At 38.2% G+C, this 26,574-nt stretch overlaps 1 protein-coding gene and 1 long non-coding RNA gene across 2 annotated transcripts in view; one reads left to right on the forward strand and one right to left on the reverse strand.

Moving 5' to 3' along the window:
* LOC117243932 overlaps nt 1-86 on the forward strand; it is a 1,025-nt gene extending 939 nt beyond the window's left edge. Inside the window, exon 3 of the long non-coding RNA XR_004496050.1 lies at nt 13-86. This is a non-coding gene — a long non-coding RNA (uncharacterized LOC117243932). The remainder of the gene's footprint in view (nt 1-12) is intronic.
* The window catches only part of IL1RAPL1 (interleukin 1 receptor accessory protein like 1), a 678,633-nt gene that overhangs the window by 641,840 nt on the left and 10,219 nt on the right, over nt 1-26,574 (reverse strand). The gene's annotated exons all lie outside the window — the stretch shown is intronic.

Raw genomic sequence — 26,574 nt, forward strand, 5'->3', positions numbered from 1 at the left:
GTTCTAGATCAGGTTCTAGGTGCGTTCTAGATCGGGTTTTAGAGGTTCTAGGTGCGTTCTAGAGCGGGTTCTAGAGGCTCTAGGTGCGTTCTAGATCGGGTTCTAGAGGTTCTAGACTGGGTTCTAGATCGGGTTCTAGGTGCATCCTAGATCAGGTTCTAGAGTATTTTTGTAATCCACTCCTTGTTCAGTGATCCTAAAAAACAAGCAACACGTGGTATCACAACTATAGTGTTACAAGGACCTGTATTTTCTAAATTCATTGCAGTAACTGTTGAGAGATAATGCCATTGTTTCAAAGCAAACAACAATTCTCCAGATTTTGGAAAAAGAATGGTAACCAACTGACAACAGGGGAAATGGAAGTCAATAGAATATAATTTTCTGATATAATAATTGGTTAGGACAACCACAGTTTTTCTGAAGCCTCACATCCAATCCAGAATAACCACTTGAGGGCACGTCTTTATTGTAAGGCTGTTTTAAAAGGCACCAGCTTTCAAAAGCAACTTAAGAGATTTTGGTGCTGAAAATATTCAAAGGAAAGAGTGCCACCTACTGAATCTTTCTGTCCCTATTCCCCTAAGCCCCAGGAAACATACCCATCCTTTAACCACTGGAAAGTACAATCTTTTCTTTGCTAAACTTATTAATCCAGTAAGATAATATCAACAGAAAAAGTGAAAAATTTTTCTTATCCTAAATAAACTTCTACACAACTCAAATTTAAATTTTGGACATGTGACCTTGGTTTTCAATCAGTTTCTTTTTCATGACTTTTTTAAAAAAAAACACTACTTCATAATGCAGATACATTATGCATTAAATATATGTACTCTGAGTTATTTGAAGCTAAAAAAGCCTTTCAAAACCATAGCACTTCAAACTTCAAAGACCACCTTACAAAAATCCTATTTAGTATCTGTATTGTTTTTCCAGGTTTCCAAAATTAGGCCAGGGACATTTTTTTAAAATAGTGGCTCAGCATATTCTTCACTTTATGTTCTCAAAAAAACCCACGTTGTTCCAATAGAAATTATTACATTTATGGCTCCTTAGCAGTAAAGACAACAGCAAGATCATCAGAAGCAAAAACCACTAGATTGGCATTTGCCACTACATAAATAGTGCTTATCAAAGGCAATTGAAAGTAAAAAATGCATTATATGCTTGTAAGGTGTTAGATAATGCTCCCAACCTAGAGATTACTGATCATTTCTCAGGATTATACAGTCAGTTATAAAAAATTATCCAGAGCTGTTACTGGGCTGATTGAATACACCTTGACCTGCAGAACGGGGGGAGTTTTTTATCTCAGTCTGCTAGCCCCCAGGTGGGTGTGCTGAAATGTTCAGTCCTCCATTAATTATAATTATTTATTTATTATCTAACATAAACCAAATAGCTACAAAATCGCTTGGTACTGGTTCACATTTAATTATACTAAAACATTTTCACAGAAAAGGCATGATTAATCTCAATGAATTTGTAATGCAGGATCTGTTTCCACCCCCTGTGTTATATCTCCGATATCCATATTTAAAGGAAGAAGAAAATGCTTCCTTACTGTCTAATCTGAAATGAAACATTATGAAGCTTTTCTTAGCATGTTTTGTTTCCACTAGTGCTTAAACAACTTGGATAAAATTAAATAATTTAAAGAACTGTTTTCAGTCAAAACAAATTAAACAGCTTTTTTGTTACTCAGCTTTTCTCTAATTCGCAGTCTAGACATTAATGAGAAGACCACAGAGTAGGCTTCATAGCTGAGGAATAACTATGACTAGCTCTACCTTTTTGTTTCACCTTGTATTTTTTATGATTGCATAGATCCTTTACTTAAGTATAGGCTGCATGAAGCAATGTCTATACAGAAAAAAGATACCATCATTTTCTATGGAAGTTACATCTCATGAATAGATGGTAAGACAATTTTCATTTTTGTCATAAGGAAATGTTCTCTTCCAAATGTTAAATAGTGTCAAGGAAGGGGTGGACAGTGTGCCCACAGAAAGCTGTAAGCATGAATAAGTATGTGAGATCAGAGAGGACAATGCTCCACACAATTTCTAGATTCAGTAAAGGTCTAGGAGCATTTCTACTGGGACACTGATTGGAGAAGAGTTTTGTATGTAGTATCTAAGTCTGGAGTTGAATCCCATACCTATCATCTTTTTTTTTAGCTGACTTCTAACAGGTTTTATATTGGTGAGGGTGGAGTAAGAAGGAAAAGGAAGGGCTCTGACTGGTAATTTATCAGTCACCATGAAGGTCACTAAACTTTTTTGAATCCTTTCAAAATGTTAGCCTATTAGTAAATATTTATTGTCATAATAAAAGTTGTGACAATATTTATTGTAACAATATAAGTTGCTTAACCTCAAAACACTTATATCTCATAAATTTAAATTTAAATTTAGGTGTCTCTAAAATTTGACATTGCAATACTGTAGATGATTAGGTAGATAATAATAATAATAATAATAATAATAATAATAATAATAATAATAATTAGATAAAGGAATGTGTTTCCATTAAATGCTAGATCAAATACATAGTTACACTAACTACACCAGCATGTCATCAATAGCTATCAACTCTGACAAAAAGTAACATAAAACAGAGATTCTATAAGAAACTCTATACACACATATGTGATCAGCTCTTGAACATTGTTCTGGTCTTACCACACTCTACATCTAAGGGGGACTAAGCAAGGTGCACACTGTATTGCAGCTAGTAAATGCTTTGTTCAGAGGTTGGAGCTGGTATCTGGAGACTGGCTGGCAAGAGCTGGAAAGGATTTTAGCACTGGATATTTGGACAGAAGGTAATCATCTTTAGATGGTGCCATACCAAATAAAATAAAATAAATAAAATAAAAAGCCCAGTCAACAAAGATACTCAGTCACTGCAAACCAAGTTTTATACAGTTTCCCACTTGGCAACCTCCGGCCTAGCAGTGTCTGCATGCCTGATTTAAATGAACAGGTACCTCATGAATGCAAGAAAGTACTTTCTGAATCATAAGCCTTGCATGCAGGATAAGGTAAAAGGAAGATATTAGTCTGCTCTTGGATTTAGGGACCACAACTAAGGTAAGATTTTCAAGTTGAAATATGGAAGCTACAGTTAAAAACTGGCAAGAATCAGGCTTTGATCCCATCTCTTCTTAAATGGGAGAACAGACTGGATTTAAATCACTGTCCTGCTAGATTACTGATTAATCAGCAAACTGTGGTGTATATTGACCACTTTTCCATACAGCATTCTCATATTGGTTAAAATATACCATGTACAACACACTGGGCAGGATGGATAGTATTTTTAGCCATGGTACACATCTGTGAGCCCAGAATCTCAGTTCTTGCTACAAGCAATACTTAAGTGTTTTACCCAATGGAGATTAAACTCAAGAGGTACCACTACGGAATTATTACTCAGAACACCCTGAAATGCAAGAAAACATTCAGGATATAAGTGATCAAGTTCAGCCACTTTCTTCACAGTACCTGCTCCTTTATTTATGCAGAAAGGACATGAAATGTTAGGTCTGTATGAATGCCTGAAGCACAGCATGAAGAAAGTCATGATATACATCTCCTGAATGTTGGTTGAGTCATGCTCTCGTTAAGGGACACACAACAGGAGCAAACTGAGGCATGGGAGATTCTCTCTGAACATCGGGAAACTCTTTCACTCTGAGGGTGACTAAGCTCAGGCTGCCCAGGGAGGCTGTGGCACCTTCAGCCTTGGAGATACTAAAAAGCCATCTGGACATGGCTCCAACTCACCCTGCTGGAGCAAAGGTCCAGCACTTGGTATCCACCAGTCTCTTCCAAACCCAGCTTTCTGTGCTTCTGTGATTACTTACTGTCAAATTTGCTTTCTCTACAGCTGAGGTGAAGCTATCTTGTGAATTTTGACACCATGTTTCTGTGGCAGGAACATAAGCTTCAAGACCATTTGTTTCTTCCAAAGTATTGTGTTATTTTCAATTTCTCACCACTCGGTTAATGTTTTGAAAAATATTAGTAGTATGCAATGTTCCAATAAGAGGTTTAATATGGTCGTTATATACATAGTTTTTAGTGTATTTATTCCAAAATTAAGGACAAAGAAATCCAAAATATTTATTAGAAGTCAGTCTACACAACTTAAGTACAGATGAGAAAATATAAAAGACCTTGATGGAGATGGAAAATGGGTTTTACTTCAAAGATTCTTTCTTGGATGTAACACAAAACAAAAGACTATTAAACGTACTGCAGAGATCAGAGAGATGATGTTCCTATTATATTTATCTATTCTCTGATGTGATGTGCTCAGTCCAGAAGATATTTGTGTTTGATGACAACAGCCAGTGCTAATGATGTCAGACTAGAGTATTATATTTCCGTATTAAATGGTACCTTAAAATTACAATGGGGATTTAAAATGAGATTTTTAGCAAGAATAAAATGTGTGAATGAAGGCACTATTGCTTTGGTCATTCCCTAGGCAATGAAAGGGTACAGCACTCCCTGGGCCATGGAAGACTGGGAAGAACCAGGCTTTGGTCCCATCTCTGCTTAAACTGGAGAACAGACTGAATTTAAATCCCTGTCCTGCTAGATTATTGGTTTAATCAGCCAACTGTGGTGTATCTTGACCATTTTCCTATACAATATTCTCATATTGTTTAAATATATTGTGCAGGACCTGACTGTGATCCTTCCTCCAGTTAGCTTTTCAGTCTTAGAAATCCTATCACATACCAGCTAACTGGCAGAGCTGGTATTCCCAAGGATTTAATGTAATTGCCTCCTGTTGTTTTCTGCTCTCCTCTCATTACAAGATACACAAATTATGTCTGAAACTCAAGGATATGAGTGCAAGAGAGTGACAATGTTCCAATTGGTACTTCACTTACTGACATTTTCTTTTGTGCTTGCTTTTCATTCTTTCTTTCTTTGCCTCATTTTATTTTTTTATTAATTCCCTTCTGTCTGCACACCTTGATTACTTAAGAGATATGCAAAATGAACGCCTTGAGCACTGAATGATGCATGAAAAAGAAATTATAATATACCTGCCTTCTGGGTGGTGCTATGCAACCACTGCTCTGATCTTAGTGCCCCTAGTTCTCACATGACATGTGTGTGTCTCCAATATTAAGCTCAGATCCAAGCAGAAAGAACATAACTGTAAATAGTGTCTCTTCTCTCACAAGCAGCCAGTCTCAGAGCTTACTCTGAAGTGCTCTAAGCAAAGCAGCAGTGTGTAAGACTAAAATGCCTTCAGTTTGGTGGAAATAAGTACATATCTGAGACCTTTCTACCAGTAAAGAAGGCAGTGACACATCCTTCCTCCTGGTTAAACATTCTAAAAAAGTATTTTACATGCTCATATTTTGAATTTGGTTCCATTTCCAGCAAATACTAGAATGATTCACACTCACTTCCTTCCAACTGAACAGTGACACAGAGAAGCTGTTTGGCTACTCTGCAAAAAGGGACCTTTCACACCTTCATCTTGTGTCATCTCTTGTTGCATCCATCCATGACTGCCTGACCTGTTTGATGAGCGTGAAGGAATAAAAGACTAGGATTCTCTTTTTCTTTTTTTTTTTTTGGAAATGCTATTAGCATACCAGCATTTACTTGTCTTGATTCTGACTGCAGTCAGAACTATATAATTATACGTTATTACAGCTCTAATGACTTCTATAAATTCTCTAACAGATGTGGAAATCTATATTTCTCCCTGTCTTCCTTAGTTTAATGTGATGGCACTTCTTGTACTAAAGCTGAATTTAATCCAGGATAGTAAGAATAATGAGTAAATATTTAAGTTTATGTGTGACACCACAAAAAAGTTTTGATTGAATAGGAAAAAAAAAGTTATATCTTTATTCAAACAATAACTTTTCAATCCGTGTGTTTTGTTCTTAGCATTCAGCAGCCTATTTTTTAGAACACGCTCATTCTGTGCTTCCTGCTTTAGCTTCAACCTGAAGTACAAAATACCAAAGGTTTTTTACATTTCTCATTTGCTGACTACACCAGCAGAAGCAGAATGCATTAGTAATCTGGTGATATTCCCACACCCATCACCGGTCTGAAAGGCTTTGATAAACTTTTACAATTGGCTTCCCAAAGATGTAATAAACATGACCTTTAGAAATCCAACTATATCCAAATACAAAACATCCATTACAGACACTTGATAAATTACAGTCGATTTGTAGCAAGCACTTAGAGAAAGATAATAACATATGTGTGAGGGAAAACAACACTGTTTGTAAACACAGAGAAAGCACAGAAATAACCTCTCAGGGGTGATGTTCAGGTAGTGTTATTTGTGTTCATGGAGTGAGACATGAGGGATGATGGATTACAAAACGGGATAATCGGGTAATATATTATTGTCATGAGAGAAGAAGGTGGGGAGGGGGTGTTGCTGTTTCTTTGTTGTTGCTGTTGTTGGTTTTCCCCAGAATTACCTCTTAAAACAAATGCTGAGATTTCAGTACATTCATAAAGAATGTGCCTGTGTAGCACAGCCTGTATTTCTAAGGTCTTGACAGGAATTTCTTTAAATATGCAATAGAGCATTCATTTCTGGAATTATAAGTACACTGAAAAATCCTTCTGGGAGAAAAAGAAAACAGTGGTCCATAACACTCCTCTTGCTATGTGAAAATAAAAGCATCTGGTAGTATAATGAGTGTGTTGTTGACTCAGTGCAGTCGATCATCTCTGTTTTCACAAGCTCATGTACTCCAGTCAATGGAAATCACTGTGGGAAGTACCTGGGGATGCAATGACAACTTGTCCACTCAAAATGTGTATTTTATTCAATAAAAGGTAGGTGTTATGAGAGAATACTGGAACCCTGGATAGCAAGTTTGTCTAAAACTCGGATTTTAAAAAACTTCTTAAGTGGGAATAACTGATATCATCAGTACTATTCCTATTGAGAGAAAACAGAGAAGTTGAGCTCTAAATGTTTTAAAGATAAATCAATCAATGAATGGAAAAGCAAAAGAATGAAGGACATAAGTCAGATTAGTCACCTTTAGCCCAAACCCTGGAACTGTGTGCAGAAAGATGTAGCCATGGGAATAAATTAATATCCCTATCAGCTGAGATGTAGTTTACCTTTTTTTCTAATTTTGTGTAACTAGGTAATAGCTGCTTGTATTTGCAACTTAAAAGGTATCTCTAGTCTGAGAAGTTATTTAAATATTGTGATATGATTATAATTTTCTTACTAATTATTTTCAGGTCAAAACTTCTTAGATTTATACTAGAAATAAGGCTTTTTGAATTACCAGCTATGCAGATACATTCCTGAATATGCAAGTAAGCCTGCTCCTCTCCTCTACATCTCTTTAATCTGTATTTTTCCTTCCCTAACTTACTATCTTTTGCAGTAACAATACCTTGTCCTGAAGTTAATTTAAGGGGCCTAGAATGGCACCATGTGGCTTTGCCTGAATTGTATCGAATCTTAAGTGCCAGCAGAAGTGACAAGTAGCAAAAATTATCTCAGAAAAGTCATCAGAGGTGACACACATAAACACAAAGGTCAGGCCTGTTGCAGAAGATTCACTTTTCTGTAGTGTACAAGGAAGCAGAACGTGCTTTAGCAAGAGCTTGGACTAAATGACCTCCAAAACTGCCTTCTAACCCCAAACATTCTGTGTTTCTTGGAACAAAAGATACCAAGGGCAAAAATGTAAACTACAAGTGAGTACATTTAGATTGTAAGGATGTTTGTGTTTTTGTTCTTTGGTTTTTTGTTTGTTTTTTTTTTTACAAAGAGAGTGGTGAGACATTGACAGTTAGCCTGCAGAAATTGTGGATGCTCTATGATTTGAAGTGAGGTTGGATGGGCTCTGAGCAACCTAGTCAGGTTAAAGATGTCCCTGCCTAGGAGGTTGGCCTAGACAATCCCAGAAGATCCCTTACAACACAAACCATTCTACAATTCTGTGCTGAAGTGGAGTTTATAAGGATCTTACCTGTCTGCCAAATGTTGTCTCTGCAAACACTGTGTGTATATATTGATTTTTATATAATCTTACTTTTACCATCTATCTATACCCACAATTACCCTCACATATATGCCAATGTTGATTCAGAATGCAAAGAAAGCTAAGCACAAACTTTTCTGGATCCTAGCCATAATTCTTTTAGGTGACTACACGAAAATAAGCCTTTCTACTAAAAGCTCTTTATCAATAGAGGGGAAAAAATGTTCTCCTTGCCAGCTCTCAAAGTGGAGTTTTCACTTACAGTTGTAATAATTTTTTTTTTATGTTTATAAGTTGAAGCCCTAATGGCTGGGAGGATGACAGCTGTGAGAATACTCTAAGATGTTTCCCAAGCTGTGGGGACCCTGTCCTTGGAGAGCTGCTATTCTCTACAGGAGCATGTGGTCCACTGGCTCTTCTGCACCACAAACAGTCAGGTCTGGTACTTTTATGAAGCCTTAGTCCTTAAAGCAAATGACAGAAATTGTACTGAAAGCCTGATGTCCCCACATTAAAAATCATAATTGCCTTGTGTAAAACATCAAGCAATATGTTGAATTTAATATGTTGGAACCAAAATGAGCCATAGTATGGCAGACAGGAAAATGTTAACATATGCTGAAATAGAAGTTTTATCTGGTAGAAGATAGTTCAATATTTGCAATGGTCATGTTCTGGCATGGAAAAGTACATATTTTTCATAAGGGAAATAATTAGAAAGCCCAAAATAAACAGCAAGATGATTAAAAAAGTGGTCAGAGATGGAAACAAACAGCAAAAACCAATCTCTATATGCACAAGGTGTAAGCAAATAAAATTTACATTATCTCCTACAAAAATCAGTCTACAAATGTTTGCGTTTGGGAGAGGTTAATTCCCACCTTACCTAAGCATCCCTTGAAAGTCATGCTGTAACTGTTGATCCTCAGCACAGGGAAAAATAACTCAGTGTTTTGTGCTATTTTGAGTTTGATGTGATCTGTGTAATTACAGCACTTTGAGAATCCAGTTTGCTTTCTAAAATTCCTGAAACCTGGAGGCAAATCTTATCTTGCTACTGTGGGGAAAAAAATCCCTGCTATTACTTATACTATTTCTATAAATATAATATCCATCAGCACCTAGGAGTGCCAGCTTCATTTTCTGTCACTTTCTAGGAAGATGTGGGAAACCCTCTTTGACCCCAGAGCCTATTCAAAAATGTATGTCATTGTAAAAGAACCACAGAAGATATCTAAATTCTGACAAACGACATGTCATATGTTCCAGCTGAAGTTCCACTTCAGGGCATAGGTCACTAACAGGAGACACATCTCCCTCTTTCCAAACCTTTGCATCACCAATTTCTTGATATTTTGGCTTGGTATATATGATTCCTTTACAGTAAAACAAATTCTAACCTGTAACATTTCACAGAATAATTTAGATTGGAAAAGACTTTAAGACCATCGAGCCTAATTGTTAACTCAGCACTGCCAAATCTGTCACTAAATCATGTCCCTGAGTGTCACATCCAGACACCTCTTGAACACAGTCTTCAAGTGTCTCAACCACTTCCCTGGACAACCTATTCCAATGCTTGACAAGCCTTTCAGAGAAGAAATATTTCCTATTACCCAATCTAAAGTTCACCTGGTGCAGTTTGAGGCCATTTCCTCTTGTTCTGTCCCATTTTATGTGGGAGAAGAGACAACCCCTACCTCACTACACCCTCCTTTCAGGAAATTGTAGAGAATGACAAGATCCCCCTGATCCTCCTTTTCTCCAGGCTAAACCTCTCTAAGTCCTTCAACTTCTCCTCACCACACCTGTACTCCAGACCCTTCACCAGCTCCACTGCCCTCCTCTGGACTTGCTCCAGACCCTCAATGTCTTCCTTGTAGAGAAGGGCCCAAAACTGAACAGAGGATTTAATGTGCAGCCTCAAAAGTGTTGAGTACTGAGAGATGGTCCCTGCCCTGGTGCTGCTGGCCACATTGTTTCAGGCCAGGATGTCACTGGCCTTCCTGGCCCCCCCAGGCAGCCTCCCAGCTCCTGATCAGCCAGTTCTTGACCAGCCTCCCCAGGCCATTTTCCACTGGGCAGCTTTTCAGCTACTCTTCCCCAAGCCTGGAATATTTCATGGGTTTGTGATCCAAGTGCAGGTCCAAGTGTTGGACATCACACAATTGGCCTTGGCCTTCCTGCCCTCCAGCAGATCAACACTCCTGCCCAGTCTGTTATCTGCAGACTGACCAAGGGTGGGCCCTATCCCCTTGGCCAGATCATTGATAAGGATGTTAAACAGGAGTGGCTCCAGTGCTGAGCCCTGGGGAACCAAGCCCAGCATTTTCTTACCCAGTGAATAGTGAACACAACCAAGCCATCAACAGCCAGTTTCTCCAGGAGAACACTGTGGGAGGCACTTTTAAATGCTTCACTGAAGTCTAGTTAGGCAACATCCATAGCCTTTTCCTCACTCACCAAGTGTTAGCACATTACAGAAGACCTGTTAGTCATGAAGAACCTGGCTTTCATAAACTTTTGTAAATTTCACACTGGATGCTTTGAAAACTTTAGCATAAATATCCAAGTATGGGAATAATAAAGAGGTTTATCTAAACATCAATAAACATTAAGGAAAATATTATGAGATAGCTTACTTCAGAATTGTCTGTACAGAACCTTGTAAAAGTTACATGATTGTATGCCTTTCAAAGAAGGTAAAGCTGAAGCCCCTTTTGTCCATTAAATGCTGTACATATTTTAAATCAGTTACTAAATATTGATCAAATTTTACATGAACTTGTAGATAAGGTAGGATAAATATGCATATTCCTGGGCAACAAAAACTACTAAGTAGCTTTACTATAAATTTGGAACTAATGAAGCATCACAGTTCATTAATATTTTAGTGCATGTTACTAGAATTTCTCTGTTGCAGCATAGATATCATGACCTGTTCTGCTTTATATTTTTTTTTCTGTAAATTTTCAGTTAAAAAATGTAAACATATGCTATAGAATAAAAACAATTTGGAGAAAATTTTGAAGACCCCTTCCATCTGCTTGTTTGAAATTTTAAATGAGCGTATTTGAATGCTTGAGTATCTCAATTCAATGTGTTTGATTTTTTAAAAATATATTTTCTCATTTTCCAAAGTACCAAAAATAAAACATTAGCAAAAAGCATACATGAAAACATCTGCTTTCTTCAAAAATTTTACTTTCTACAAAAATTTATTTGCATCTCTAGTGCATAAGGTGCACCTTCATGTCAGGCTCTCTAGTTTGTCCTCATCCTCAGATACCTTTCAGTCTGAGCATTACCAGTTTAGTACACAAAAGAAACCTAACTTGCACTGAATTTCAATTAAGCTGTTTTGTGAACCCAGCCTACAATAAAAACAAACAAACAAACTCTCTGCCATACTGTTGCACTAATGATTGCAACCCAGTTAAATTAGTGGGAGGAGGGAACAGCTATCTTTGTTTCTTGTCTTTATATTTTCTTTTACCATTGATGAAAGGTTAACAGAAGTTTACCAAATACCTGAATATTGCATTCTTTCTGCATGAAGAAAAGGGCATTTCTCACTTACTGAGTGCCACTAATTATCAAATATGATCAGCTACAGCAGTGACTGCTAAAGCACTCAGACTGGAGGCACTGCCTGTGAGTTCTGCCATTGAACCTCTTTTGAAGGCCTTGAGTGTTTGCAAAGATACCTGGCCTTGGCCCTATAACCACTTATCCACATGAATAACCTCAGTTACATGAGAGAACCTTAAAAACTTGGCAGCATCATTAAAAACTCACAGAACTGGCTCCAAGCCAACATATGAAAGCCAAGATGATATTCCTATGTTAATAGATCCTCACTGTTTTTCAAAGACACCAATGAAGAGATGAACATATTTGCCTAATCTATAAATAGATGCATCTAACAGACACTGTCTTTTGTTTTAATTAAAACTGTCTTTTCTAACATCATCTGTCATGCTAGAAGCGAGCTCCAGGGATTCCTGGGGATGCTCCTGCAGGGGTGGGAGGAGGAGTGAGCCTGGTCTCCTTCCAGCTCAGATCACAGCACTGCTTGCCCTTAGCCCTTCCTCTCTCACACTGTCAAGTGGAGTGAAGAGGCACACACAGCACGGTCCTCACTTCTCCACCTCCTGTTTTGCTTTCCATTACCTTATTTCACTGCCTCACTATCTCTGGAAAGAGCTAGATCTACATTGAAAAAGCAATAGCAAACATAGATACCCATATTACATCTGTCAGACTTCAATGTATGGCAAGCCACTGCAGCACAGAGACGATAAAACCAGCAAGAACAACTAATTGCAGGTGTCATTAAAGATTTTTTAATAAGAGGATAATGGGGGATATTTCAATGCACAGAGGAAAAAAAAAAATCATAGCAGATTAAATGAGGAAAATTGTACCTTTTTAAGGTCTGGAAACAAAATTTAAAATAAACTTTGTAGTTTTGCAGAATTTAAGTGTCCACAAATTTTCATATCATTAAGGGAGATCTACTGCATTTTTCATTAGCTATACAAATAAAAATAAAACTTGTAAACTAGTATATTTTAATGACTTCTGAGAGGATAAATAGACCACCTTAAACATAAAATGCAACTTCAGTAAGAACTACTTGAGAAAGTCTTCTACAAGCCCTTTCCAATCTGAATACCAAAAAAAAAAATTAAATATGTTCTCCAGGATCAGATATTGCAAGGCACTTGTTCTGTTTTGTGATAGTATCAGGGAACCACAAAACATATCCCCATCCTTGATTAATCAAAATCAAAGAAGCTACAGTGATTCTGTCAAATGGCTCACCCTAAGGCAGCAAAATAAAACAAGCTTAAGCCAGTATACTAATTCACAGAGAAACATGCTAGGATGATTTATTTATATCTCCAGCAAAAATGTTTTTCTTCTGCTTAACTCTAAACAACAAGAATGACTGAAGGCTTGAGTGAAGGCATTTAAGGACTTGAGCATGTGCTTTGTTGCATGAATGCCAGAGCACTTGGCAACCTGTTGAATCATTCTTTCACATGTAAGAACAACAACAAAATCCCTTGTTCTACTCAATAGTTACAAACAACCTCAGCTACAGCTAAAAATTAAAAAGAGTTAACTAGGAATTATTAACTGAGACAGGCTGGCTAAATTCAGACTGCTACAGTGTCATCTTTTGTTCCAGGACTGCAAACTGATTCATCACCTCTTTCTAGATTGCTCATTGTGAAGCACAATGAATATTAATGAATTTTTGTCAAGAATATTGATCAAGTGCAGATTTCTCTGAATGGCTATTAAACAGTTAAGCACAGATTCTATATTTTTCATTTGTGAATGATACAAAAAAAAACTATTAATTAGAACTATTTTGCATATTTTGTGTAATACTCAAATATGTTTTCACTCTTATTCTACAGCTCTACATGCAGTTAAATTTTGTTCCTTACTTTTTTCAAAATATCTTTTTAAAAAAATATTTCTTTTTGGTTACCATGAATTAGCATTCTTTAAGTCATTAAAATGGCTGTCACGGTTAAAATTCCTCTTTGGAAATACATCATTCCAGGGTGTCAAGGCTCTGATAGTACTAAGCAATATATCAAGGCAATATAAAAAAGGTCAATAATTTATTATACAGGTAAATTTACTTATTTTTGGCTAGTGCAAACACAGTTTGGCTAATGCAAAATCTTCTTCAGAAACTAAACCAAAATAAATTCACGGAGAATCAACCTTGCACATTTTTTAGCTCCTGGAGCTATTCCATGGGGGTGCAAATTTCACTTCCAGCAAGAGTTATTAAACCCAGGCCCTGCCACAAGCTCCTGGCAGCTCCCTCACCAGGCTGGGGCACCCCTTTCCTGCTGCACTGCTGAATCCAGGCTGCTCGGTAGCAGGCAGGAGCAGCACCCACCCCCTGGATGTTTTCTATATTTTGGAAGAGTTTTATAGTAGTTGCTTAGGAACTTGTTTAGTGAGACCAGAGGATGGCTGGAAAGCAATGAAAAACAGGCCGGAGAAATGAAGGGTAACTGAGCAGAGCACTCAAGGATGTTCCCTGCACACTGGGAACGAGGTGCCAAGGAGCTGCTCTGTACTCAGGGCTCAATAGCTGTTATTAAGGCAATAATAAAGTAAGCCTTGTTTGTCTATGCAGCTGGTGAAGTCTCCTCAAGTCGCCATCTTCCAGCTCCTAATCCAACATCCCTTCAGTAAAGGAACGACCATCAACTAATCTTATTAAGACAAATAACAGCGTAGAGTTAAGCAGTGAAGGGAATTTATGTCAATAAATTATTAGCATTAAATTATAGTAACTGCATCTGGGCTCTACTTCACAATTACTGCAATTAAAATAAGAGAGATAAGTGCCATTTGACAAAAAAAAAAAAATAAAAAAAAAAGTAATGTAATATACATCTACAGAAGAAAATGTAAAATTTAACACCTGCATTGTATTTTTACTATTAAGACACCATTTGCTATTAAGAGATCATTGACTATCAACTGGTTCTTAAATTCTACAGACCAATTTAGAACTCCAAATTTAGATTTGGATATGAAATGTATAATGCAGTAAGTGCAAACTCATTATAATAATGGTGTATACATCTCCAAAATTTCTTAGGTCTAATAAATGTTCCTACTTTAAAAACAGTCAGAAACAAAAACAAGCAGATGCAATTTTGTAAGCAACATAGTACTGCAAATATCATAGTTCAGCTGTACAGAAATTACAGCTGCCAAAATCTGTTGTCTTTGTAGTGCCACTACTCCAGTGTTTCAGGTCAAATCCAACAAACAGCTGTTCAATAGCTGAGGATTTTACTAAATAATGCAGTACTACACAAACAATGGGATATGTACTGAACCAGCCTCAGAGGAAAGCAGAACATGGGAAAACAATTACTTTTAATCTTGTTATGGATTAAAGGGCTGTATTATATAATGCATTTCTTACAAAACCTGACAAAATAATGCTATGAAATGTGTAAATCTCCTCTTCCTATTTTCGGGGGTTTTTTATCTTTCTTTTCTTCTTGAGCCAAAGTGTCATTTCAGCTCTTTTAAAACTATTTGCAAAACTGGGTCAAATTCCTAAACCAAATTCTGCTTAAGAAAATTTGGTTGTCAGATTTACAGACCATCTGAAGAAGCAGAAACCTCCTTTAACTGTGAAGGGCTGCATGAAGTTCCTGCATGGGTAGGCTGGAACATGCATGTCCACAGCCGATGCTCCTGTTTTAGCAGGAGCAATGGCATCTCTAGGAAAAATACTTCAGGCTCAGAACTTAAAAAAGAGTAGCCCACATGGCCATACCTTATTGAAATTTACTTATTTGGTTATTTTCATTTTTTACTAGGAAGCTAATTTCTTCCATAAAGGTAAACATGCTTCTTCATTCAACTCAATTCACTTTATTTTACTGGCTCACCTATGATACCATTCATGCATTTACCAGCTACTATTTACAACTAAAAATAACCCACAAACCAAAAACCAAACCCCTTCCATATTATCAGCTATTTCCTGGTGAAGAGACTGAAACAATGATTGTATCAAACCATGTGGCATGTAATCCCGATTTCTATACTGTGTAGCAGACTGAACTTCAGAACAGGTTTTGTCTTGTCCTTGGAAGCAGCTCCAGACTGGCTGGATGTTCACACCAGGGCTTCGACCCACACATTCCTGATGGGGACCCAAACTCTGCTGCTGCAGAGGGGAAGGGAGCTGCCAACACTGCTCTGTTCTACAGGGCCACCTGCTCCACATCATACAAAAGCTGCCCTGGAAACTGAACTGACATGTGGGAAGTGGGAACAACCAAGGGATTTTCTTCAGGATTGTGCTACTGCCTCAAACCAAAGTGCTAAGGCAGACAGAGCCCACTGCAACTCAAGTAATTGAGAACATTCTCCAGCATTCAGCTTAATTACCATTCAGCCCAGAGAAACACTCACTATGACACAGATGTGTTTGGTTTAAAGTGTCAAGGCTTTGGTAACTGGGGGGCTACAGGGGTGGCTTCTCTGAGAAGCTGCCAGAAGCTTCCCCCTTGTCTGACAGAGCCAAAGCCAGCTGGCTACAAGACAGACAGACAGACCCACTTCTGGCCAAGGCAATCAGTGACAGCAGCAGCACCTCTGGGATAACTTACTTAAGAAAAGAAAAAGATTGCTGTGCAACAACAGCCAAAGAGAGGAATGAGAATATGTGAGAGTAACATCTCTGCAGGCTCCAAGGTCAGTGAAGAAGAAGGGGGAAGAGGTGCTCCAGGAGCTGGAGCAGTGATTTCCCTGCAGCCTGTGGGGAAGAACATGGTGAGGCAGCTGTGCTCCTGCAGCCCTTGGAGGTCCATGATGGAGCTGAGATCCACCTGCAGCCCATGGAGGGACCCCACACCAGACCACGTGGATGCCCCATGAAGACTGACCCTGTGGGAAGCCCACACTGGAGCAGTCTCCTCCTGAAGGAATGCACCCCTTGGAATAGATCAGCAGCAGAGTGCTTTGTGAAGAACTGCAGCCCATGGGAAGGACAGACATTGGAGAAGCTTATTGAAGACTGCCTCTTGTGGGGGGACCCTCCACTGGAATAGAGTAAGAGTTTGAGGAGGAAGGACCAACAGACCAGCAGCTCCCATTCCCTGTCCTCTTGTGCCACTGGAAGGAAGGAGACAGAGACAACAGGAACGAAGTTAAGCCCAGGAAGAAGTGAGGAGTGAGGGGAAGGTGTTTTCTAAGATTTGGTTTTATTCTTCAACCTTCTACTCTGATTCACCTGATAACAATAAATTCAGTTAATTTCCACAAGTTGAGTCTGTTTTGCCCATGACTGATCTCTCCCTGTCCTTATGTCTCAAGCCATATGCCTTTCATTTTATTTTCTCTTCCCTGTCCAGCTCAGGAGGAGAGTGACAGAATAGCTTTGGCATCAAGCCAGAGCCAACCCAGGACAAAACCAGATGGGATTGGGATTTTTTGTTGAGATTTTTTAGTTGTTCTTCAGAGTGCTCTGTTCTTTGTTTTTATGAATTTTGGAGAAATTATTTGAGAGAAAAGTGCATGAATTCTCTTTGGAACCTCATGTACAAAGAACATCATACTTCATCAAAAATATAACATTTCACTTTTTTTTGTATACAAGAGTGGTTTAAACTTTACTTCATGGAGCAATATAAATCCTCTCTTTTTTAGAAACTGGAAAAGAAATATTGTAAAATTACTGCTTGGGGAAACATACTAATTTCCTGTGTTCTACATGTAGTTTGTTTCCTCTAGTGATACAGAAATGTGTCTTCTGTTTACCTTGAAAATATTCAAAATTATGTGTAAATGTTGTTAATACAGTAACCGCATATTTATTAACTTCACTAAATGCATGATACTAATTTCTGCAGTGCATAGTAAAATTAAACCAAAATAAAATTTAACAAGCATCTACCTCTTTCCTGTCGTTTTACTTTGGGTGCTGTCTGGGGAGCCCCATATGATGTGGGTGTATGATTACTAGCAAGTACCAAACAGCTTTACCTAAGGTGATGAGAAGACAATAAGCCTGAAAAATCAGCAGCCTTGCTCTTCTGGAAAATACTGTTTCACCCCTGGCTAGCTCCTCCAGACTTCTGCAACCGCCTTAAAGCAATCCTTCCTCTTCCTGCTGCTTCCTTGGGCAATTATTACATCTTGTGCCAGGATGAATACACCTTTGTCTAGCTGATTAAATATACCTGAGATTAGTAATTTTCACTACATGCCCAGTGGTGAGACAGAAGGGCCTGTGTAGGTGCTCCCCACCTAGATGTGTCTCATTTGGCTCTCCTTTGTCTGATGTAGATAATAACATATTGTTTCTGGACTGCTTTTTCCTATCTGTCCTTTCCCATCTTACACATTAATGAAGAAAAATTATACCATTTTTATGCAACATGGGACTTGTTCCTATATTATAGCTTTAGTAATTTCTTCTTTTAAACTTCTTAATTTACTTTAATAAAGAATTTTATGTCCGTACTCTCACCATTGCACCACATATATACTAGGACACCCTTAATGCCCTTGATTTCTCCTGCTCTCTTTCTGTGGCACTTCATAATTTCTAGGGCACTTTTTATTCTAATTAATTATAGGATGTTGGGAGTTATTAGCTTAGGAACCTCTGGTGTGTAAGTGGTGTGGGGTTGGTGCTCTGAAGTCCTTTTTAAACTATGTTTATGTATATACAAAAATGTATATTACATTTTTGCAGTCAGCTAGATTCCCTGGATGCATCAGGACAAAAGGAAATAAAGCCAGGAAGAAAGCTCCAATGCTGGATCTGCAGCCATTCCTACTGCCCCCCTGCTAGTGCTGTCCCTTCACAGCTATGGTTTAGGGGAGACCAAAGTGGTCCATGGGTCTGCTGTGTTCAACACTGCAGGCACGGCTGCTTGTCCAGATGGTTTCTGGCATCTTAATTCTACAATTTAAAATTATCTGGTGCCCCCTCCTAGCCTCACTCCTGTGCTTAAAGGCCATTCTGAAATGTAAAGTGCCTAACATAACTGGAGTTTTTAACATTGGTTATGCAAATGAACAATACAATCATGGCTGGGGGTTCATAATGTAGTTTTATTCTTGTGTCTGACAGATGTCACCATCACTGATGATCCTATTTCGCACTAGCTATACTGTAATTTCATGTCCTTACTGCATGTAAATTGAAGTGTTTTTTTCACAAAAATTTGGTAAATGATGAGGCCATAAGGCTGAGGAACCACAAACCAAGTATTTAGCACATTAAACACAGGGTTTGCTCTACAAGTGTTCTAAAAATGCAATTGCTCTACAAAGGCTCATTTACATTACTCCCAGCTAAACTTAGCCAAATCCTGGGGGTTTATTACTTTAAATTATGCTGGTATTACACTTCACCATCACTTGACTTTCCTACAATCCCTTTTTTTTTGGAGGCTAGTATTCCTCCTATGCCAAGTGGATTGTTCTTCCCTTTCTTGACTGTTTAATAATGAAGTACCTGATTACTGCATCTCAAAACATATGCCATGTGAAATTGCTGTAGGTCTGAAATTAAAAAAAAGAATAAATTTTTTCTTAGCTGCATTTTTGACTTGCATTAAAATGCTAGATTTTCTGGCATGGTTTTAGAGCTGAGAGGAGGAGATTTTTAAATAGTATCTGATAACTATAGGAACCAATGAGAACTATAGTATCTTGTTATGGGAAGATAAGATATATTCAATGAGGTCTGAGCTTCACACATACCACTATTTCTGGTGATCCACTCAATGTAGTCAGATTCCATGAGCAAGAATGACCTGTTCAGTCTTACATACCTATTTGCTAGTAGCTACAGTGATATCCTGCATAATATATGCTATGAAATAGCACTGAAATATTCTATCCTTCTGGTTCCAGGATGAATTTTTAAGCCATCTTATGAACAATTAATTCCATTCCCCACATTGCCAGTAGAAAGCCCATTGTTAAGGACACTTACAAGAGCAGAGAGGGCAATACTTTTTGCTGCTGTTCAGATTCTAGGTAGATTCTCAGCACTAAATATACTTTGGTTAGAGTGGTAAAGCATCACAAGCTGGGGCAGCCACAGACTGACAGCAAAGCATGGCTGTCAGAAAACCTGCATGCAGTAAGTACAATTCTGTCTGATTTGTCTTAAGTGACAAATCAGAATGACATATTACTGAAAAGCTGCAAATTTAGCATCTGTATTTGAAGACAGGTGTGTGGGAGAGCTACTGCGAACGGCACTAGCAAGACTTCCTTGAGCATAATATAGAGGCTTCTGATCAGTATTCTCCAAAAGAACTCAGACCACAAGTGCAAAGGCAGCTGGTAATGCACATCAGGGGGACAGAAGTCTAATTGGAAGAGAATATTTTAGCTTGTTTATTGCGATAAATAAAAGAGAAGTTATGATTTTTTTCTGTATACCATCAGGGAACAGACATGAGTCAGAGGAGAAGTCATGTCAATTAAAGGGCACTGAATCTGAGATGTCCAGCAACTATTTTGGCCTTGAAAGCACAAATCAGATTAGAAGGACAAGCCTAAAAGAAAACTATTTTAAGAGAGAGTAGGGAGTGCATAACAATAAGGCCCTGTCCTCTATTCTTAAGAATGGGTGTATATGTTAAAAATTGGAGTATATCCTGAGAAACAAATGATAAGGGGTTGAAAATTAAAGTTTATCAATCGTTGTAAAATAAACTTTTAAAAATAAATACAAAGATAACTTGTTTCAGGAATGATCTGCTGAAAAATTTTACTGTATTTGGGTAAAACTTAATGTGGCACCAGGAACATGTAACTATAAATTCATGTGGTGGTTAGTATTATGTTCCAACAGTGTCCTCTCTTACATGGAAATAACTAGACAGAAATAAAGAAATTAAATATATCTCATATGTGATTTATGTTAATTCAGGCTAGAAATAGAAAACTGTATTTTTTAAAAAAGGATCTAACAGGAAACCTTTGAAAAGAGGCTTTGAATAGCTGCCTTCTTACTCAGCTTTACTGTGCAAACACCCATCATTCAGAAGACATCTTTCTACAAATTTCTTCTGGCAACTGCTGTCTAGTCTGGTGATGGCAACTGGAGGACAATTTATAGGTCAATGCATTTTTCAGAAGCAGACATCATGATCTATGAGCAATATTCACAATTCAATTAATTATTTCTGACCGATAAAGGTAATAATGATGATATACTCAATTTAGATTGTCATCAGGTGTTTCGTTTGGTACCATGCGACCTTCTGATTATTAAGGAAGCAAAACGACACAAACTACATTAAAAATTAAAAACCCTTCAAATTAAAACTTGCTTATTAATATGAGGTCACAAGTCCAAATTCAAACTGAGAGCCCAAATATTTTAAATACGCTGAATACTGTGTAGTGTAAAATTATGTTTAACTCCTCATTTGTTCAGTGATAGTTCAGTTTCTGTTTTCTAAACTGAGATTTCACCAATGGGGGTGTGAGTTATGATACAGAATTCAGAAAGGCTCATAGAGGTTTTTGCAGAAATTTATTCTTCTGTAGCTAAATCCAACTTACAGAACCACCGTGATTTTGAGCAAGTTAACTGTTTTGATAATCCAATGAAAAATGGGCTGCATTCTTCTTAAGTGGCATCTGCAGGTGGCCTGGCACTGCTGAAGCTTTGTGCTCTTCCTACAGACAGACAATTGGTGAGAATTGGCTACTACAAAATTAAGCCTGAGGTGGCTTTTTATAGCCTTCCTCAATCATTCGAGCAGACTAAAAAGACAATGAACTCCATTCTCTGTTCCTTCAAACCCCTTCTCCACTGCAATGCCTACAAAAAATTGGGAAGGAAGCAGTAGCTGGTGGCTACTGTCAAGAGTGTTGCCAATATGGTTTTTTTATTATCTCGTGCTCCCCAGCTGCCCCAATGCAATTTCTCTCTCTTGTAAGCTCTATGGCATGGGTTCTGAGCATGCACAACACAGACTGAAATGGAAACTGGGTGATTATGGACAATCTTTTAATAGAAAGAAATCAGAGTAATTCCTCCACAACATTAAAATCCCTATTCCCAGCCAAACCAGAACCACAATGTCTGCTTCCTCCCACAAGCAGACACTATTTCCAATTCAGACAGGGCAAGATAAAAGAATTTCTTCCACAATTTAATCACAAAAGCTTTCTAAGGGTATAGGCAGATGCACATTTTGTCTGTACAAAGACATTTCATGGAGCTATGTATGGAATGGAAAATAAAAAATCTGCTCTGGAAGAATTCCAGCTTGGCCTCTAAAAGCACTAACACCTTTAATTGAAATCTGCTGAACAAACATGATCTGCTAGAGTGCTGAATGCAGTGCAGTTCTCCTACAAATGGAAAGTATGGCTGTGTCAAATTATTTCACCAAACCTTTGCTTCACTGGCCTTTTTTTGGCAGGGCAATTTGTGAAAAGGAGTGTACAAGAGCAAGAAGCTTTGTAGCTTACTTCTGAAGAGTATCTGTGTTACAGGGTGATGCCCCAAATGGGACCTGCATTGGAGATCCATTTGCCAGTCCTGACTCAGTCAGCAGCAGGCTGATGGAGAGCAGCCTGATGGAGAGAAGTAGGCAGGGGGAATGGTACTCTGCTCTGCACAGTATGTCAGCAATGACAGTCATGTTTCTGTTTGCAAAGGGCAATAAAAAAAAAAGATGCATAGGTATCTATCTCATGAACTCAGATATAGCCAGACTGAGCTTCAATGTGTAAGGCTCAGAGTGAGCTAATTTATTTCAGGGAAAAAAAAAAAAATCTGTTTATAAATATGCTTTTATTCAGCTAGATTACCCCTCTCCATTTCACTATTCCCTTTCATGCGTGCGTGAGTCTTAAAATGTGATAATCAGAAAGTACCATCTGCATAACAAAATCCCCAGAAACAACTGCAGAGCCTGTGACAACCAGCTCACATTTCAGAGGAAGGATACAGCACGTATTAATGCTTTACTGAAGGGAACTCATCCATCTTCTCAGACATCTTCTCTGTCTTTTGCACTCTCATCACACCACAAAACACCACATCTTACCATATCTTCACATCTCACAGTCTCTAATGTGTCTGTTCCCTTAGTGTGCCAGGGAGGTGAGAAATGCTATCACCCCATTCTGCTCCTGGGAATCCAAGTCAGGAAACACGTCTGCACTGCCAAGCAGCACAGCCTTTGAGTAAACTCCCTAACAGGGATCATCTCCAGAGCACGGTGTGAGTTCACTGCTGGTTTCTGGGGTCAACAGGTGAGGGAAGGCAGTTCACTCCACAGATTGCCTCTGACACCAAGGTGACAGGCTTGGTTTGGTCTCTATTGAACAGTCCTCTGATACCATCCTATCCCCAAGCTTATTGCTGCACGTAGCCTAGGACACACAACATCTACCAGTTTTGTGTCTGAAAAAACTACAATGCAGGGGAGGCTGTACTTCACAGGACAAAACTAAAAATACTTCCATAAACCTACATAAAAAAAAACCAACTGTAATAGTAATAACTAAGACTAGGAGTCCACCATGGGTGTCTGAGAAGGACCACAAAGCCAAATGACAAATACTGTAGTCCTGGGAAACCTGTTTGAGAGGATATGGGCATCAGACTGTGGCTATGAACTGTTGTCCACCACTTGGAGAAAACTGCAGTCAAAACCAGCACAAGCTGGTTCCCCTTCTTGCCACCTAGGCAGCTGGCCCCAGAGAGCAGCAGTGGAGAGACAGCCTCCCAGCCAAGCTCTCCTTGGGAACTGATGCTAAACCAAGGCGTGACACTGGCCAAGAAGGCAGGAATCTCTCCTTAGGGATGATGTATGCAACAGAAAAGATGTGATCAAACCAAAGTCATGCCAGAGGCCTCTGACCGACACCAAGGATTTCTCTATGTCTTCACTATTCATAGCTTTTCTCTAATATCCACCTTAGAAGCAGCCTTCCCCATGCCTTCAGCTGCTGCACAGGACACGTGGGAACTACAGGACTGCACAGGAGGGGAAGGCAGCGCTCTGCTGACCGCTCCTGTGGCTGTCCAAGCACCCTTCCTGGGGACACCGCCTGCACAGCCTGTGCCCACCCATCTGGGGCACCCAACACACTCCCTGCCAGCTCACAATCTGCCTCGAGAAGGAGCCTGAAACACATCAAAACCTGTCACACAATCTAATTGCAGAGCTCAGTTATCTTAACTGGCAGGTATACAGCTAATTGTTCACCTGTGGTATGAAATCTCAGGAACAACGTGCTACATAAATAGAGAATTTTTGTATAATGTAAGCAATGTGTGCAGCAGGGTGTCACAATCACTGTCGGTGACTGGTGACAGCTAGAACGTCTCATCTGATAGAGATAAATAAATTCCACATTGCTGAAGGTAATTCATGGATTTATTTGTGTATCCCAGCACATAAAATACAGGACCATTTAAGGATATTTTCTCCTCTCTGTCTTTGTTTCCAAATAAAATTTAGTTTTCACTAAAAAGATGTGTGCAGAGCCATTTACTCATGGGAACTGGTAAATTAGTTCCTGTTTCATGAGTGTGTTCACCATGAAAGCTATGCACCACACACACCATGTAACCAAGAAAAAGTGAGCTAGAATTTCTGACACCAAAAAAATACAACCCCCTGCTAAAATCAGTTATTCCTTATGTAAAACTCCCATAACTGTTACAATACTTTTGAGTTCCATAAACTAAATTTTATGGAAATCCCTAGAAGCATATACTATTTTGATACTGAAATCAGTGATGGTTCTCTGCTTTATTTCTGACCATCTAAAGGAGTGTTGCTTGACAGTGTATCTTGTTTAATTTTAGTCTTTAATAAGGACTGAGCCAAAATTGTGCACCTACATAGTGAAGCTATTTTAAAAATAAGCTTTAAACAGTAAGAGGGTCTATCTGCCCTCTAAGATAAGCAGAAAACAATCTGTACTTTAAAACAAGTTGTGGACTTAAATAAATGGGTATCTAAATTTCATTAAAAAATTTATTTTTCTTTCTGTTGTGCCCTTTCCCTTTTCTCTGGAGGGGGAAGTTGTGAGGGTTGCATTTTTTTCCTTTTAATTAGAGCCTTAATAGATAATCCTCAAAACAGAATATAAAGTTTATGGGTGCAAAAAATTGCTATTATATGAACACCGTCTTACTGGATTATACTTTACTGTACTTTTCCTCTATCCTGAAATAACCTTTATAGTATAAATTTCCAGTAAGAGAATAAAGAACTTACTTTTTAAGCTAAGAATATTTTGCCAGTCTCAGTAGAAAAAATACAAGATAATTCTATAGTAAACTGTCTATAGCTGAAAATTCAGTTATCCTCATTCATCAAAACAAAGCATAAGGTTGAAAGCTTATTTGAGAGCAATCTGAGAGGTCAGTAAAAACAACAATAAAAGTGAGGACTTTAGAAACACAGTCCATGCCAAATAATCAATAAATTTGCTTATTTATGTATTTCAGGTGGCACTGATACAGCCTGATACGCTTTGGGCTACATTATACATTGGTATTCCTACGTTCAGGTTTCATTATTAGATAAAGTAGAATCTGGCATAGATAGATAGATAGATAGATAGATAGATAGATAGATAGATAGATAGATAGATAGATAGATAGATAGATAGATGATAGATAGATTAGATAGATAGATTAGATAGATAGATAGATAGATAGATGATAGATAGATGATAGATAGATGATAGATAGATAGATAGATAGATAGATAGATAGATAGATAGATAGATAGATAGATAGAAATATATATTGCTTTCAAGCAATTGTTTTCGCACCCTGTATCAGAGTGGGACTAAACACACCAAAGCATATGCTAAAATCACCAAAGTATATGTTAAAATCTTGACTCCAAGAGCAGTCTAAAGCCATCTACACAGCAAGCAGCTCCTGCCAAACTCCGAGATGTACTGCACACAGCTTCCCTTTGAGAAAACACAGACTCCCTGTAAATTCAGGACCAGCACTGAGCCGGTAGCCTGTCCTGTCATGACAAGGTACTGCCATTCAGGTGACCGGTGGCTCCTTGCCTCCTTGACTTCCAGAAACTTTGAACCAGCTCCTGTGGCAATGCATGAGGGAGCTGGCATGGGAAAACATCTGTAGGTCTAAACCAGACATGCAGGTCAGACTGCACAATGGGTCTTGGTGGAGTAGGCAAACCTCCAATACAATGCTCTTGAATTCCCTAAGAACAAATCAAAGGACGATTTTCTATATAGTTGGACCTGGCAGGAAAGTAGGAGAAAAGTAAAACTCTAGTGGTTAAACAGCCCTTAACCATGCAAATAAAATGATAAAAATAATGGTAAAAGTAACATTCGAAAATTGACATAATTGGTTGTGTTTTCAATATTAACACCTACAACGTTACAACAAAAGTTATGTATATACATGCATATCTCTACTTATATTTCTGTATATGCTTGTATATATACATCGGTGTTATCTGAAACCCATTAAAATGAACACGAAGCTCAAAGATCAATTTTAACACGAGGCGTTTGAGATGGCTGGCAAACCTTATTTACACATTTCCTGTATTTTTATATATTTAAAGAAACATCAAAGGTTTTTAACAAGAAAATTATATTCTCATAGCCATAAAGTATACTCTTGTGATTGCATTAGAGTGGCTGTGCAGTACAACTTTGCTTGCTGACAATGGTTTTTGCTATGTTAATTAAATAAGTCTGTGATCTTTATTCATTAAAATTAATGCAATAATATCTATGTTGAAGGTTCACATTGGACTCAATCTGGCAAGCCGAATGAAACAGCTTCACTGGAGTTACTCTAATATTATTCTTGACGAAGCAGAGCTCTGACAGGAGATTCTGTGTGAAATCGGTTTACCCTTGCTTCACTTAATATTATTCCAAATCAGCGAACACGAGTATCTTCAGAGCAGACAAAAATGTCTTCTATTAACCAAAGCTATGGAAACCACAAGTCTCCAGGCGACAGGTTGTGGCGGGCA

Source organism: Parus major, chromosome 1 (genome assembly GCF_001522545.3).
Source record: "Parus major isolate Abel chromosome 1, Parus_major1.1, whole genome shotgun sequence".
Taxonomy (NCBI): Eukaryota; Metazoa; Chordata; class Aves; order Passeriformes; family Paridae; genus Parus; species Parus major.